At 38.3% G+C, this 15276-nt stretch overlaps 2 long non-coding RNA genes across 2 annotated transcripts in view; one reads left to right on the forward strand and one right to left on the reverse strand.

The window, feature by feature from the left end:
* Positions 1–5185, reverse strand: part of LOC138917326 (uncharacterized) — an 82585-nt gene extending 77400 nt beyond the window's left edge. Inside the window, exon 1 of the long non-coding RNA XR_011425161.1 lies at positions 5082–5185. This is a non-coding gene — a long non-coding RNA (uncharacterized lncRNA). The remainder of the gene's footprint in view (positions 1–5081) is intronic.
* Positions 1–15276, forward strand: part of LOC111767874 (uncharacterized) — a 158025-nt gene that overhangs the window by 1590 nt on the left and 141159 nt on the right. The window lies entirely within an intron of this gene.

Below are 15276 nucleotides of genomic sequence, written 5' to 3' on the forward strand. Positions count from 1 at the left end.
TTCTTTAAACGTTTGGTAGAATTTGTGAGTGAAACCATGTGGGCTTGGAGATTTCTGTTTTGAGAGTTCTTTTTTTTTGTTAAAGGTATGCTTTTTTGTGTGAGGAAGATTGGCCCTGAACTAACATCTGTTGCCAATCTTCATTTTCCTTTTTTTTATCCCCTCCCCAAAGCCGCAGTACATAGTTGTATATCCTAGTGCTAAGTCCTTCTAGTTCTTCTGCATGGGATGCTTCCTCAGCGTGGCTTGATGAGCGGTGTGTAGGTCTGTGCCCAGGATCTGAACTGGTGAACCCTGAGCTGCTGAAGCAGAGCACACGAATCCAACCACTATGCCAGCAGGCCGGCCCCATGAGAGTTTTAAAATTAAAATTTCAATTTCCTGAATAGTCACTGCAATTCAAATTATCTGTTTCAGCTTGGGTGCATTGTGGTAGTTTGTACTGTTCCAGGAATTGGTCCATTACATCTAAGTTGTCAAATGTGAGTAGTAGTTCGCAGTATTACCTTATTATGCTTTTGTTATGTGTAGGGTCTGTAGTGGTATCCTCTGTTTCATGGATTTTCTTTATTCCCTTTTCCTTTTCAATTCCATTGCTTTCTGCTCTTATTGTTATTATTTCCTTCCTTCTGCTTGCTTTGTGTTTTTTTTTTTTACCATTTTGTAAGTGTATAGTTCAGTTGTACATGTCAGAATTTCTTTCTTTTTTGTTGAGGAAGATTGGCCCTGAGCGACCATCTGTGCCAGTCTTCCTCTATTTTTTATGTGGGATGCCACCAGAGCATGGCTTGATAAGCGGTGTGTAGGTCTGGGCCTGGGATCCAGACCCACAAACCCTGGGCCACTGAAGTGGAGTGCATGAACTTAACCACTACACCACTGGGCCAGCTACTTGCTTTGTATTTTTAATTTGCTTTTCTTTTTCTTGTTTATTGAGTGGTTTAGATTTTTGAAATTTTCCTCTTTCCTGATGTAAGCATTTCATGCTATACATTTCCCTCTCAGAATTACTTTATCTGCTTCCAACAAATATTGATATGTTATATTTTCATTTTCATTCAGTTCTGTGTTTGTTTTTTTCTTTATACTTCATCTTTAATCCTTCGATTATTTAGGTGTGTGTTGTTTAGTTTCCAACCCATTGGAGATTTTACTGATTTTGGATTCTAGTTTGGTTCCATTGTGGTCAGAGAACACACTCTATATGATTTTAATTATTTAAAATTTGTTGAGGTTTGTTTTATGGCCCAGTATGTGGTCCATCTTGGTATTTGTTTCTTGGATCCTTGCAAACAATATGTATCCTTGTGCTGTTAGTTTGAGTGTTCTTTATATATGATTAGATCCTGTTGGTAGTGGTATTGTTGAGTTATTCTATATCCTTGCTGGTTTTCTCTCTAGTTGTTCCAATTCTTGGGAAAAGGGTTTTGACATCTCCAAATATAACTGGAATTGTTTATTTCTCTTTTTAGTCCTGTCAGTTTTTGCTTCATATATTTTTTAGTACTGTGGTTTGGTGCATACACATTTAGGATTGTTATGTGTGGATTAGCCCTTTTACCATTATGTAATGTCCCTCTCTGTCCCAATAATTTTATTTGTATGGAAATCTACTTTATCTGATAAAAAATATCCGCATTCCTGTTTTATTTGGTGAACATTTTCATGATATAGCTTTTTTCTATCCTTTTATTTTCAGCTGATCTCTATCATTTTATTTGAAGAGAATTTCTTGTAGACATTATAGCAGTGGACTATTTTTTAAATCAATTTTCCTAATCTCTGTCTTTTAATTTATGTTTTTATATAATTTATTTTAATGTAATTTTTGATAGGGCTTAAATCTGCCCTTATTTTAATTTTCTGTTTGTTCTCTCTGTTATTTGTTTTTCTTTTTTTATGTTTTTTTATATCCCTGTGGTATAGTAGAATGTTTAGAATTCTGATTTGATTTTTTCATTTTGACCTATAATATTTTATGTGTATATCATTATATATTTTATATATATATATATCTTCCTGGTTGCTCTTGGTATTACATTATATGTACAAAACATATCACAGTCTACTAGGACCAACATTTTAAAAGTTTCAGTGAAGTGTACAGACCTTACCTTCCTTATGTCCTTTTATTCTCCTCCATCTGTAATCTAATTGTCTTAAATCTTTTCTTTACATGCATTAAAATATATATTAAAGAGTATTGTAACTTTTGCTTCAATCCTCAAATGTAATTTAGAAAACTCAAAAGGGAGAGGCAAAGGGAGAGGCATATCTATTTCCCATACTTTGCTTTTTTCCTTATTCTTTCTTCCTTTCTATTGTTCTAAGATTCCTACTTTATTGTTTCCTTTCTGTTTAGAGAATTTCTTTTAGGCATTCTTTTAGGATAGGTCTACAGGTGAAGATTTCTCTTAGGTTTCTTTCACCTGAAAATATCTTGATTTACTGCTTTCTTTATTCTTTTGTTTGTTTCTTTGTTTGTTTGTAGCCTTTCACCAACCTCTCCTTGTTTTTCTCACCCCCCCCCCCCCCCCCCCCCCCGCAACCCAGCTCCCGAGAGTCGCCATTGTAGTCTCTGTTTTGGCTTTTTAAGATTCCACATGTAAGTGATATCATTACAGTATTTGTCTTTCTCTGTCTGATTTATTGCACTTATTTCACTCATTTAACGTAATGCCCTCAAGGTCTGTACATGTTTGTGCAAATGACAGGATTTCTTTCCTTTTCATGGCTGAATAATATTCCATTGTATGTCTATATTTACTTTTTAGATGTTTGACTATGATGTGTAATTGCTTATATTTATTTTGAGTTATTCTGTTCAGTGTACTCTTAACTGTTGAATCTGTAGACTTACATCTTTTGCCAAATTTGGGAAATTTTCAGCCATTATTTCTTCAAATACTTCTTCAGGCCCAGTATTTTTCTCCTACCCTTCTGGGACTGCAATAACATGAATGTTAGATCTTTTGTTATATTCCTGCATGTTCCTGAGTCTCTGTTCATTTTGCTGTTGTTGTTGTTCAGTCTGTTTCTCATTGTTCAGATGTTCAGATCAGGTAATTTTCCTTGTTTCATCTCAAATTCACTGATTTTTTCATCGGTCTTCTCCATTCTGCTGATGAGCCAATTCACTGAGTTTTAAAAATTTTTGTCATTGTAATTTTGAGTCTAAAGTTTCCCCTTGAATCTTCTATTTCCTGCTAAGACTTTCTATTTTTTTATTTGTTTCAGGAATATTTGTAATTGCTTGTTAAAACATTTTCATGATGACTGCTTTTAAATCCTTATCAGACAATTCTGTTGGGGTCATCTTATTATTGCCATCTGTTGGTTGGCTTTTCTCATTGAAATTGAGATCTCCCTCTTTCTTGGCATGATGAGTGATTTTTCTATCAAAACCTGTACATTTGTGGCATTGTCTATGAGACTACGTATTATTTAAATTTTGTGTTTTAGCAGGCCTCCTCTGACATCACTCTAAATTGTAGGAAATGAGGACAATTTCTCGTTACTGCTGGATGTGGTTAGAATCTAGGTTTTCCACTGTCTTCCTTTGACCTCCAGGGTTAGGCAGAGAGGGACTCCTCCTTGTGGCTTGTCAGGTGGTTGGACGAGTTGCTGTGCTAGTTTGCTCTTTCAGCCTCTCTACTAGATCTCTGTTGATATTACTCTGTCTGAGAGGAGGCGGTTACCTTATTATTGCTGAGCAGTCATGGAAATCTTGATTTTCCCTTGGCCTCCTCTAAAACTACTCCTTTGGACAGCAGAAGGAGACCTCCTCACTGACATATGGGGATAAAAGTATAGGCTCCCCATGTGTTCTCCACTGACATCATACTAGGGGTTCATTACTGATCATTTAGGATGAAAGTTCCAGCTCCATACTCTCATAGCACCCTGACGGAAATTAGGAGTGAGTCATTACAGTCTGATTAATGTGTATGTTTAGGCTCTCCACCTAGACTTCTTGAGGGACTGGTGGTGGGGCCACAGGTTTTTCTTTGATGCTTGCCTAAAATAGAATGGTTGTTTTAGAAGTCTTCTGTCTTGGTAGCCTGCCCTTTTTCTGCTCCTTTGACTAGAGAGAAAAGCTTTTCTTAGGTTTTTTTTTTCTTTTTTTGGTCTACACACATTGACATTTCTGGGTTGGTGCCTTCATCAATACCCAACTACTCAGTCTGATATATATGATACAAAGAAAATCCAGAGAAATCACCACTGTCCTTGGCTCCTAAGGACCTAGTTTACCCATTTCTCTCCACCTTTGTCTTGTGACTCTTAGAGAAAAACAAACAAACAAAAAACAAAAGCAATTCAATTAGGTAATGGCTAAAGGACATGATGAGACGTTTTACTGAAGAGGATATACAGATGGCAAATAAGCATATGAAAGGATGTTCAATATCACTAGCCATTAGGGAAATGCAAATTAAGACCATGAAGAGATATCATTACACATCTATTACATCAACTAAAATAAAACATAATGACAATACCAAATGCTGGCAAGGATGCAGAGAAACTGGATCTCTAATGTATTGCTGGTCAGAATGTAAAGTGGTACAGTCACTGAAAAATAATTTGGCAATTTCTTTTGAAAAAAAACAAAACAACTAAACATACACTTACCATATTACCCAGCAATCACACTCCTGGACATTTATTCCTGAGGAATTGAAGCACACAAAAACCTGTCCATGAATGCTCATAGCAGTTCTATTTGTAACAGCCAAAGCCTGGAAGCAATCAAAACATCCCTAAATAGGTGAGTGAGTAAACAACCACTGCTACAGCTACACTCTGAAACACTCCTCGGCAATAGAAGGGAATGAACTATCAATACACACGGCAACTTGGACAGATCTCAAGGATATTATTCTGAGTGAAGAAGCTTATTTCAAGAGGTCACATACTGTTTGATTCCATTTATGTAACATTCTATAAATGACAGTTATAGAGATAGAGAGGGTACTAGTAGTAGTCAGAATTTAAGAAGGGTCTGTTTAGTTTCCTAGGGCTGCTGTAGCAACATGCCACAAACTGGGTAGCTTAGAACAACATAAATTTATTCTCACAGTTCTGGAGGCCAGAAGTCTGAAATCAAGGTGTCGGGAGGGTTCCCTCTCGAGGCTCTGAGAAAGGAATTGTTCTGTGCCTCTCCTAGCTTCTGTTGACTGCCAATAGCCCTTGGCATTCTTTGGCTTGTTGCATAACTCCAATCGCTGCCTCAGTCTTCACATGACCTTCTCTGTGTTTTTGTGTGTCATCTCCTCTTCCAAGGACAACAATCATTGGATTTAGGTTCCACCATAAATATAGGATGATTTTTATCTCAAGATCATTAAGTAATTCTTTCTGAAAAGACTTTATATCCAAATGAGGTCCCATTCTGAGGTTCTGGGTGGAAATACATTTTTGAGGGATCCTATTCAATGCACTACAGATAGTGAGGGGAAGAGGTGAACGTGACTATAAAGGGGTAGCATGAGGGAGTCATTTGGGCTAATAGAATGGAGCTGCATTTTGATTGTATTGAGGGTTGCATGAGTCTACACATATGTAAATGGCATAAAACTTTTAAACATTTATTGTACCAATATCAATTTCTGGTTTTGGTATTCTGTTGTAATCATGGAGGACGTAACTATTGGGGAAAAGGGTAAAGGGTGCGTGGGACCTGTGTGTACTATCTTTGTAACTTCTTGTGAATCTATTATTATTTCAAAATAAAAGTTAAAAATAGGGTCTAGTAATTTTCTTACAGGTGATGACAACTTTTTCCCTAATTATTTGTCAATATTTCTTGCTTTACTTTGTGTTTAATATAAGACAGAGATGATCTCTGCCTCTTCAGGTAAGAGAAAAAAACATTGATAATTGCTAAAGAGAGTCATGTGTTCAATATTATAGTAGATTGCTTATGTTGTCACAAGGTTTATATGTCTGCTCAGAATGCTGTAAGAACGAGTTACAATAATTGTCCTACTGGCTACTCCTGAATTGAATATCAGGCCCAGAATGTTATTTTCTATATAGTGAAGCTAAATTAAAACCCAAATTAACTTTAAAGTGTCATATTGTATCTTATGTAGTCAAAACTCCTTTCTACCCTCGAACTGATTTATGTATATTTAATAGGTTCAGTTGAAAAGAGGATGATAGAACAAGTAAAGATTTTTAAAAGCACAGAAGCTTTTCCCTAAAGGTAAAAGAGAACATGTGCAATGTCTGTATTTGCATAAACCTTTTACAAAATAGATGAAATAGAATATTGTCCAGGGAAAATCGTTAGCACTGGAAATTTACCAAAAAAAAAAAAAAGAGAGAGCAAGAGAAAGAAAACCCTTAGTGGTAAATGTGTCATTTAAAGTGATTTAAATATGCTATTACCAAAAGAATTATTTGAGAATCATTTTTCTTACTAAAAATTTTTGAATTTCTAAAACGTACCAAAGGATTTCTCTGCAGTGTGAAGCCACATGATAGTTATATTTAGGTAACTGACTGGCAGGTGTCTGTTCTGTTAGAAGTGAGATTCCTCCTCCTCTGTCCACTTCAAATTTAACATGTTAAAATATGTTACCAAGGAGAATTCAGACCTGATTAGGATTGACACTTCTTTTTAGAGAAAACCTCCATAGATAGAATTGAAATGTCATAAGGGAAATAAAACTATAACAGAACAGAACTGCAAAGAAAGGAAAAAAGAATCACAACTCAGGTTATGGATTGTTTGTAAGAATGATCATGCTATTTTCTAATTAGACTTGATTTTTAAATTTTATATTTATGGACAGAAATGAGCCATGAATTCTTATTTTGAACTGTCATTCTTAATCTCAGTAATAGCAGGTTTACAATGAATTTTTAAATGATACTTTTTCCCATTTAGTATCATAGCATAAATAGTAACATCAAGAATAATACCCTACACTTATCTAGTGTCTTCAATGTCTAAACATCAAAAGATATTTTACAGATTAAGTGCCTCACCTTTGTGGTAGAATTCACTAGAAATTTAAAAGCAGTTACAGTACATTACAAACTGATCTCATATGTGAATTGAAGTGTAGAATTTATTTTTCAAAATGACATCAAGTTAAATGGCCAAGATAAAATAATTAAATAAGGGAAAATGTTAAATGTGTTTTATGAATAAATATTGAACCAAATATGAAAACCATTGCAAATAGATAAACCATTTCAAATTTTCTGTATGTGGTTCAGGATTCAAATATGTTTCAGGGCCCTTATTATGCAAACTTATTGTCCGTCTAGCTCAGGCTGCTGTAACAAAATATCATAGATTAATCTGTGGCTTAGGGACCGGCTCCGTGCCTGAGTGGTTAAGTTCACGTGATCCGCTGGGGCGGCCCGGGGTTCAGATCCTGGGCATGGACATGGCACCGTTCGTCAGGCCACGTTGAGGCAGCGTCCCACATCCCACAACTAGAAGGACCTGCAACTAAGATATACAGCTGTGTGCAGGGGGGTTTTGGGGAGATAAAGCAGAAAAAAAAAAAAGATTGGCAACAGTTGTTAGCCCAGGTGCCAATCCTTAAAAAAAAAAAATCTGTGGCTTAAACAACAAACATTTGTTCTCCTCAGACCTCTTCCCACATGTCCCTATTCTGCTCTTCTCACCTTTTATTTTTACTATAATTATGAGATGGCAGAATAAAGTAAAACATCCCTAGGAACGAGTCTTAATTTATGTAAAAATGGGTAGAAGTATATTTTCAAGTTTTATGTATTTCTTTTTTTTTTTTAGCAAGATTAGCCCTGAGCTAACGTCTACTGCCAATCCTCCTCTTTTTGCTGAGGAAGACTGGCCGTGAGCTAACATCTGTGCCCATCTTCCCCTACTTTTTTATATGTGGGTTGCCTGCTACAGCATGGCTTGCCAAGTGGTGCCATGTCTGCACCCAGGATCCAAATGGGCAAACCCTGGGCCACGAACTTAACTGCTGTGCCACCGGGCCGGCCCCTCAAGTTCTATGTTTAAATTGAGTTTACATTTTGAAATTTAATCCATGACTTGTGTTAACATGACTTGCCCCACAGCAGTTCTGACCCTTCGCAGTGGCAGAGGCAGAAAGAATTGATCTTTTCTGTTAAATGTTAAAGTTTAAGATTTATTTTCCTTAAAAAGTGGCAACATTTTATCTCCAGTAATTGAAATACTTTTGCCTTATAATTAATATAAATCTTAACAACAGAACTCTGCCCTAGAAGGCTAGATTGGCTTATTGTTTTGTGGAGACTTGCTCTGACCCTTGTTGTATTGGACTAAATCTGGATTTCTTAAGGGAATATGTATTAATAAGAATCAGAAGGCATTTAAGAGGAACCAAAAACCTAACTACACCTTTGTTTGAATAATAAAATATAATAAACAACCCAAATTCTAATTTTTGTGACTCAAAATCTATTGATTGCTCCTTATTGATTGTGGAAATCCCTGCAACCTACTGTCAGCATAACTGATGGAAATAATATTTCACAATCCCCAAGTGCCAGGAGGTGGGTGGAGGAAAGATCTGAATCGCCTTGGGGGCTCATTTCCTTTCTCATTTTGAGAGTTTAGTGGGGAACTTACTCAATAGATCTGAGTCAGCTCAAGAGAAGAATAGGCTGCTACAGCAGCTATGTTCTAGAGGCTGACCCTTTCTAACCAGGCCACTTTCTTAACAAGGAAACTTCCATTGTCACAATTCACATAGCTTTCCCGCCTCCATCTTGTTCCTATAAATATATAAAACAATTTGGGGACAGGCTTCTTCTCCATCTGGACATTGGCCATGATGTGTGTGGATTATTTTTGTCCAGATAAGCTATAAGAATATTAGATTTCCTGGCTCTACACTATACACTTCTCTACTGCCTGTTTTAACCTAATAAAACTTTCATATCTGCATTACACACATGCACTTCCCCTACACAAACACACATAAACACACACTGCCACAACCACCACCACCAGATACTAATTGGTGTCAGAATAGGAAAATGCTATAAGTGTAATTTCAACATATGTGGATAAAATTATATGTTGTTTTTATCTAACTTTATTTAAGAAAGTGAAAGCAATTGATATGTAACTCATCTCTATCTTGAAATGTCCAGGCCATGTAGAAATCATAAGGTCAAATCTTGTAAACATACTAATCAGGCCTTCAGGCAGTATTAGTGGAAATATTACTTTATCCTTGGAAATTTTTTAGTGGAGTATTTCTAGGTTGTTCAGGGTAAATAAATTTGGAATTAATGAATTTATGGCCTGCTGGAAAATGTCAGTCTATTCTGTAATTGTTTAAGTACAAAGTAAAAATTTTTCATGATTGAAATAGCTCTCTTTGTGAGATTGATGTCCTGCACGCCTTTTTTAGAGCTCTCAAATATTAAATCTGGGCCAGAGCTTATGTTTATGCTCCAAAGAAAGATCTTGGCAGTCTCAGATTTCTGCATGCTTTGCCTGTGCCTCGTAATTTGCTGTTTTCTTTTAAGTTTCAGTCAGGTTTGACATTAGAAAAGATATCTGATTCTTATGAATATGGTTTGACAGTCTGACCCTTTGCATTACTTCAGTTATGTTTTGAAAGAGTCTTTCTTTCAAAGAAGAATTGTTCTTTGTTCAGAGATGATTAATGTTGGTATTCTAGCCACTAAGACAGCCTAAGAGGAAGCCCTCCTAGGGGAAGATTGATACAGAGGGGTGACAATTGCTCACTAGTGTGATTTTAGGTGTCTTGAAAATCCTCCAGCTTGCTGAAAAAAATATCTCGAATCCTTGTTGAGTACATGGTATGAACCAAGTCTTTTCCCCATATTACATCACTCATTCATAATAACAAACACATGAGTTATGTATTAATATCCTCTTTTGACAGTTAAGAGAACTGAGGCTTAGAGAGGCAAGCAAACACTTATTTGGAAGTACTAGTTGTTATTAATTAATAGGAGACCTTCCATTCTGTGATGTTTAATTTCATGTGTCAGGGGGCCCAGATATTTGGTTAAACGTTATTTCTGGGTGAGTCTGTGAGGGTTTTTGTGGGTGAGATTATCGTTTGAGTCAGTGGACTGAGGAAAGCAGATTGCTCCCCGCAGTGTGGGTGGCATTATCCAGTCTGCTGAGTGCCTCAGGAGAACAAAAAGGTGCAGAAAGGGAGAATGTGCTGTCTCTGCTTGGCTTTTTGAGCTGGGACATTTTCTCCTGTCTTCGGACCGAGACTTACACTGTTGGTACTTCTGATTCTCAGGCCTTCAAACTCAGACTGAAACTACACCGCTGGACTTCCTGGGTCTCCAGCTTGCGGGCCGCAGATTGTGGGACTTAACCTCCATAATTGCATAAACCAATTTCTTATAATAAATATTTTGGTCTGTTTTTAGATAGATAGAGAGGCGGATATAGATCTATATCTATATATCCTATTGGTCTTGTTTTTCTGGAGATTTTGCTGATGAGTGGTACTAGAGGAACCGAATTTTAAGGATGAGTTTTATTAATTGGTTCTGAGGTTTCTGGAATTGGCTTTTTAACCTGATTAGATTTAAAGTTGCTAATGGCTTTATTTCTCATAGTAAAGACAGTGTTGATAGTCCATAGCATGAACTAATAGTAGAGATTTGAATAGTAGGGATATGAATTTCCAGCTCAAGTACTGCATAAATGACCTAAAAGCTTCTATGTATTCCTGAAGGAGACCCCTGCCTCCTATAGCCTCAGGGCTGAGATTGCTGAAAATCAAATTCAGAATCTCATCCTGCTCTGGCTGAATTACAACATAAGTTGAATTCAGTCTCATAGGATGCTTGCTGTGATAGTGAGGGCATTGACTAGGAAAGAATTGGATCTTGTAAGCAGAGGTGAGACATGTAGGAAGACCTTGATGAAGCTGAAGACATTGAGTCTCTAAATTTTGATGAGTTTTCTTTGCCAGTGGAAGAGGCCTCCCTACCCCCAGTGGAAGCAGCCTCCGCATCCTTAGCAAAAATGGCTTCCCCACCACCAGTGGTAACAGCCCCTTCATCCCTGTCCTCTGAAACTTGTGGGAATTAAACCTGTGTAGTCTGAGGAAACTAATCTCATCTACAAAGACAAGTGCCAAGCAAGACAATTCTGATTATCCTCAGGACGTATCCTCACCACCCTTCTTTGCTTCTAGACCTATAATTGGACTTAAGTCCTAGCAGGCCTCTAATGGTGAGGTATAAAGTGTGACCCATGAGAAGGTACGCTACACTCCAAAAGAACTATTTCTAATTTATATAGACAGAAATCTAGGCAGCATGTGTGGGAATGGATACTAAGGGTGTGGGATCATGGTGGAAGAATATAAAGTTGGATCTGGCTGAATTTATTGATATGGGCTCACGAAGCAGAGAGTGTGCATTTAATATTGCAACTTGGGGAGCTAGAAAGGGCTCTGTCAGTTTGGTTTGTTGGTTGAAACATGGGCCAGTAGGTGGTCTACAGTGAGTAAATTGGAAATGCGAGATCTGTCTTGCTTTAATGTAAAGGAAGAGGTTAAAATGTTTAAGGGTGTTGGATGTTAGAATAGATTTGTCATTTAAGGCCTACTCACCCCTTCTAAGAGAGTCCAGAAAACATACCTTTCACTAATACTGTGAGAATTAAATTTGTGAGGGAAGGCCTGTCATTCTTGAGGAGCTCTATGATTGCTCTTTGTTGGCCAGATCTCACAATGGGAACTGCAGCCCCTGAACTGGGAAACCTAAATGCAATGGGAGTATTTGGATCCCCAGGTGCCAGGGGCCAAACGAGGGTGCTCAATTGCCAAGGGCAAGGAAGATGTGGTTAGCCTAATGGACAGCAGAGTCAAAGCTGCAATTAGAGTAGTGTGACTCATGGAGACTTAATGGTATTGGCTAATTGATCACTGTGTTCCCAGAAGTGAAATAGATCTGCCTAGTTCTTACTTCATCTGTATAAGCAGAAAAATTCTAGGTCAAGTGAACAGAAGTCTAACCTGAATCATAAAAACAGAGAGTCATGACCCCTCAATTAATTCCCAGACTTGAGCCACGTTACATTGAATGAAGGGAAGGCTGGGTCCCCCTTGAGGATGGACCGTGGTAAACTACCAAAAATTTATACTGTTAATCCTTCTCCCAGCCTTCTCCAAAGGGACCGATGGCCTTTTTCCAGGATAACTGTGCATTAGGGAAAATAAAATAATCAGAACCTTTGGAGACTACTGGACCCTAGCTCTGAGCTGACACTGATTCCAGAAGACTCAAAATGTCACTGTGGCATACCAGTCGGAAGAGGGGCTTGTGGAGATCAAGTGATCCATGGAGTTTTAGCTCAGGTTCATCTCACAGTGGACCCAGTGGATCCCGAACTCCTTCTGTTGTTATTTCTCTGGTTCTGGAATGCATACTTGGAATAACTATACTCAACAGCTGGCAGGATCCCCACAGTTGGTTCTCTGACCTGTGGGGTGAGGACTCTTATGGTGGGAATGACCAGGCAGAAGCCACTATAACTGATTCTATGTAGGAAAATGGAAAATCAAAAGCAATACTACACTTCTGGAGGCATTGTAGAGATTAGTGCTACCATCAAGTACTTGAAGGATGCATGGGTGGTGATTCCCACCACATCTCCATTCAGTTCTTCTCTTTGGCCTGTTCAGAAGACAGACAGATCTTGGAGATTGACAGTAGATTATGATAAGCTTTACCTGGTGGTGACTCCAATTGCAGCTGCTGTACCAAATATGGTTTCACTGAGAAAATTAATACATATCCTGGTACCTGATATGCAGCTGTTGATCTGGAAAATGCCTTTTTATCCGTTCCTGTCAATGAAGTCCACCAGAAGCAGTTTTCTTTCAAATAACAAGTTCAGCAATTCACTTTCACCATCCTACCTCAGAGGTATATCAACTCTCCAGCCCTATGTCATAATTCAGTTTGCAGGGACCTTGATCACCTTTCCCTTCTGCAAGATATCACACTGGTCCATAACACTGATGACATATACTGATTGGACCAAGTGAGAAAGAAGTAGCAACTACTCTAGACTTACTGGTAAGATATTTGCATGCCAGAGGGTGAGAAGTAAATCTGACACAAATTCTGGTACCTTCTATCTCAGTGTAATTTTAGAGATCCAGTGGTGTGAGGCATATTGAGATATCTCTTCTAAGGTGAAGGATAAGTTGTTGTATCTGGCCCCTCTCACAATCAAAAAAGGGTCACAACACCTGGTGTGTACTTATTTGGATTTTGGAGGCAACATATTCCTCATTGGTGGGTGTTACTCTGGCTCATTTACCCAGTGTCCTGAAATGTTGTTAGTTTTGAGTGGGGCCCAGACAAGGAGAAGGTTTCATAACAGGCCCAGGCTGTGGTGCAAGCTGCTTTGCTGCTTGGACCATATAGTCAGGTAGATCCAATGGTACTTGAAGTCAGTGGTAGATGAGGATGCTGTTTGGAGCCTTTGGCAGGCCTCTATAGTGAATCACATTGCAGACTTTTAGGACGTTGGAGCAAAGCCCCACCATCCTCTGCAGATAACCACTCTCTTTTTGAGAAACACATCTCTTGGCCTGCTACTGGAACTTAGAGACTGAAACTTAACCATGGGCCACTGAGTTACCATAGGACCTGAGCTGCCATCATGAGCTAAGTGCTGTTTGACCCATGAAACCATAAAGTTTGGCATCAAGTCGTCATAAAATGAAAGTGGTGTATACATGGTTGGTCTGAACTGACTATGAAGGAACGAGAAAGTAACAAGAAGAAGCGGCCCAAATGCCTGTGGTCCCCACTCTTGCTACATTGCATTCTCTCTTCCAGCGTGCACCTCTGGATTCCTGGGGACTTCCCTACACTCAATTGACAGAGGAAGAGGAGACTTGGACCTGGTTTACAGGCAGGATATGCAGGCACTACCGAAAAGTGGAGAGATGCAGTACTATAGCTCCTTTCTGGGAAACCCCTGAAGGACAATGGTGAAACGAAATCCCTCCAATTAGCAGTCCTTCAAGTAGTTCATCTAGTTGTTCACTTTGGAAAGAGAAATGGCCAGAAGTGTGATTATGTACCAAGTCAGGAGCTATGTCCAATGGTTTGGCTGGATGGTCAGAGAATTTGAAGGAACATGATTGGAAAATTGGTGACAAAGAAATTTGGGGAAGAGCTATATTGATAGGCTTCTTTGAATGGGCAAAAAATATGAAGATATTTGTGTCCCATGTTCATGCTCACCAAAGAGTAACCTCAGCAAAGGAAGATTTTAAATGGATAGGATAACTCATTCTGTGCATACCAGTCAGCCTCTTTCCCCAGCCATTCCTATCATCGCCCGATCGAATCATTAACAAAGTGGTCCTGGTGGGGTTATGCATGGGCTCAACAATGTGGATTTTCACTCACCAAGGCCAACCTGGCCACAGCCACTGATGAGTGTTCAGTCTTCCAGCAGCAGAGACTACTACTGAGTCTTCAATATGACACAATTCTCCAGGGTGATTAGCCAGATTCCTGGTGGTAGTTTGATTACATTAGACTACTTCCATCATGGAAAGGGCAATGCTTTGTCCTTACTGGAATAGAGATTTACTGTGGATACAGATTTGCCTTCCTTGCGCACAGTGCGTCTGCCAAAACTATACCATGTTTCTGGACCCGTGCTTCTGGACCTACACCATGGGCCTTCCTGTGTCTCCAGCTTGCAGATGGCAGACTGTGGGACTTCTCAGCCTCCACAATCACGTAAGCCAACTCCTCATAATAAATCTTTTATATATATACACACATGCACATATATACATAAATATATATAAACATATATATAGGTACATGTATATATTTATGTATATAAATATATATGTATACATACACAGAATCTGAATGTATGCATAGTCATGTGAGTAACACATTTTCACATTATATTTTATGGGTATAAAGAGCTTGTGGTTAATTTATTTTATGTAAGCTATATAATTTTCCTCACAAGCTTTCACTCCATTGGATAACTTGGTGGCATGGGTAAAGGTAGATTTTAAATATTTAAACGCCAGTTCCCTGCTTCTTCATTTATTAATTTGTTCATTCTGAGCATGTTTTTGAGCACTTACATTGTGCCAGATTCTATTTTAGAAACTGTGCATGTAGTTGAGTGCAAAACAAAATCCCTGCCTTATTGAGCTTATGTTGTAGAAGGAAAGGAGAGGCAATAAACCTATAACTGTGAGGAAATCCCCAGTGCAACAGAGCCATGGAAGAGGATTG

Source organism: Equus caballus, chromosome 14 (genome assembly GCF_041296265.1).
Source record: "Equus caballus isolate H_3958 breed thoroughbred chromosome 14, TB-T2T, whole genome shotgun sequence".
Lineage (NCBI taxonomy): Eukaryota > Metazoa > Chordata > Mammalia > Perissodactyla > Equidae > Equus > Equus caballus.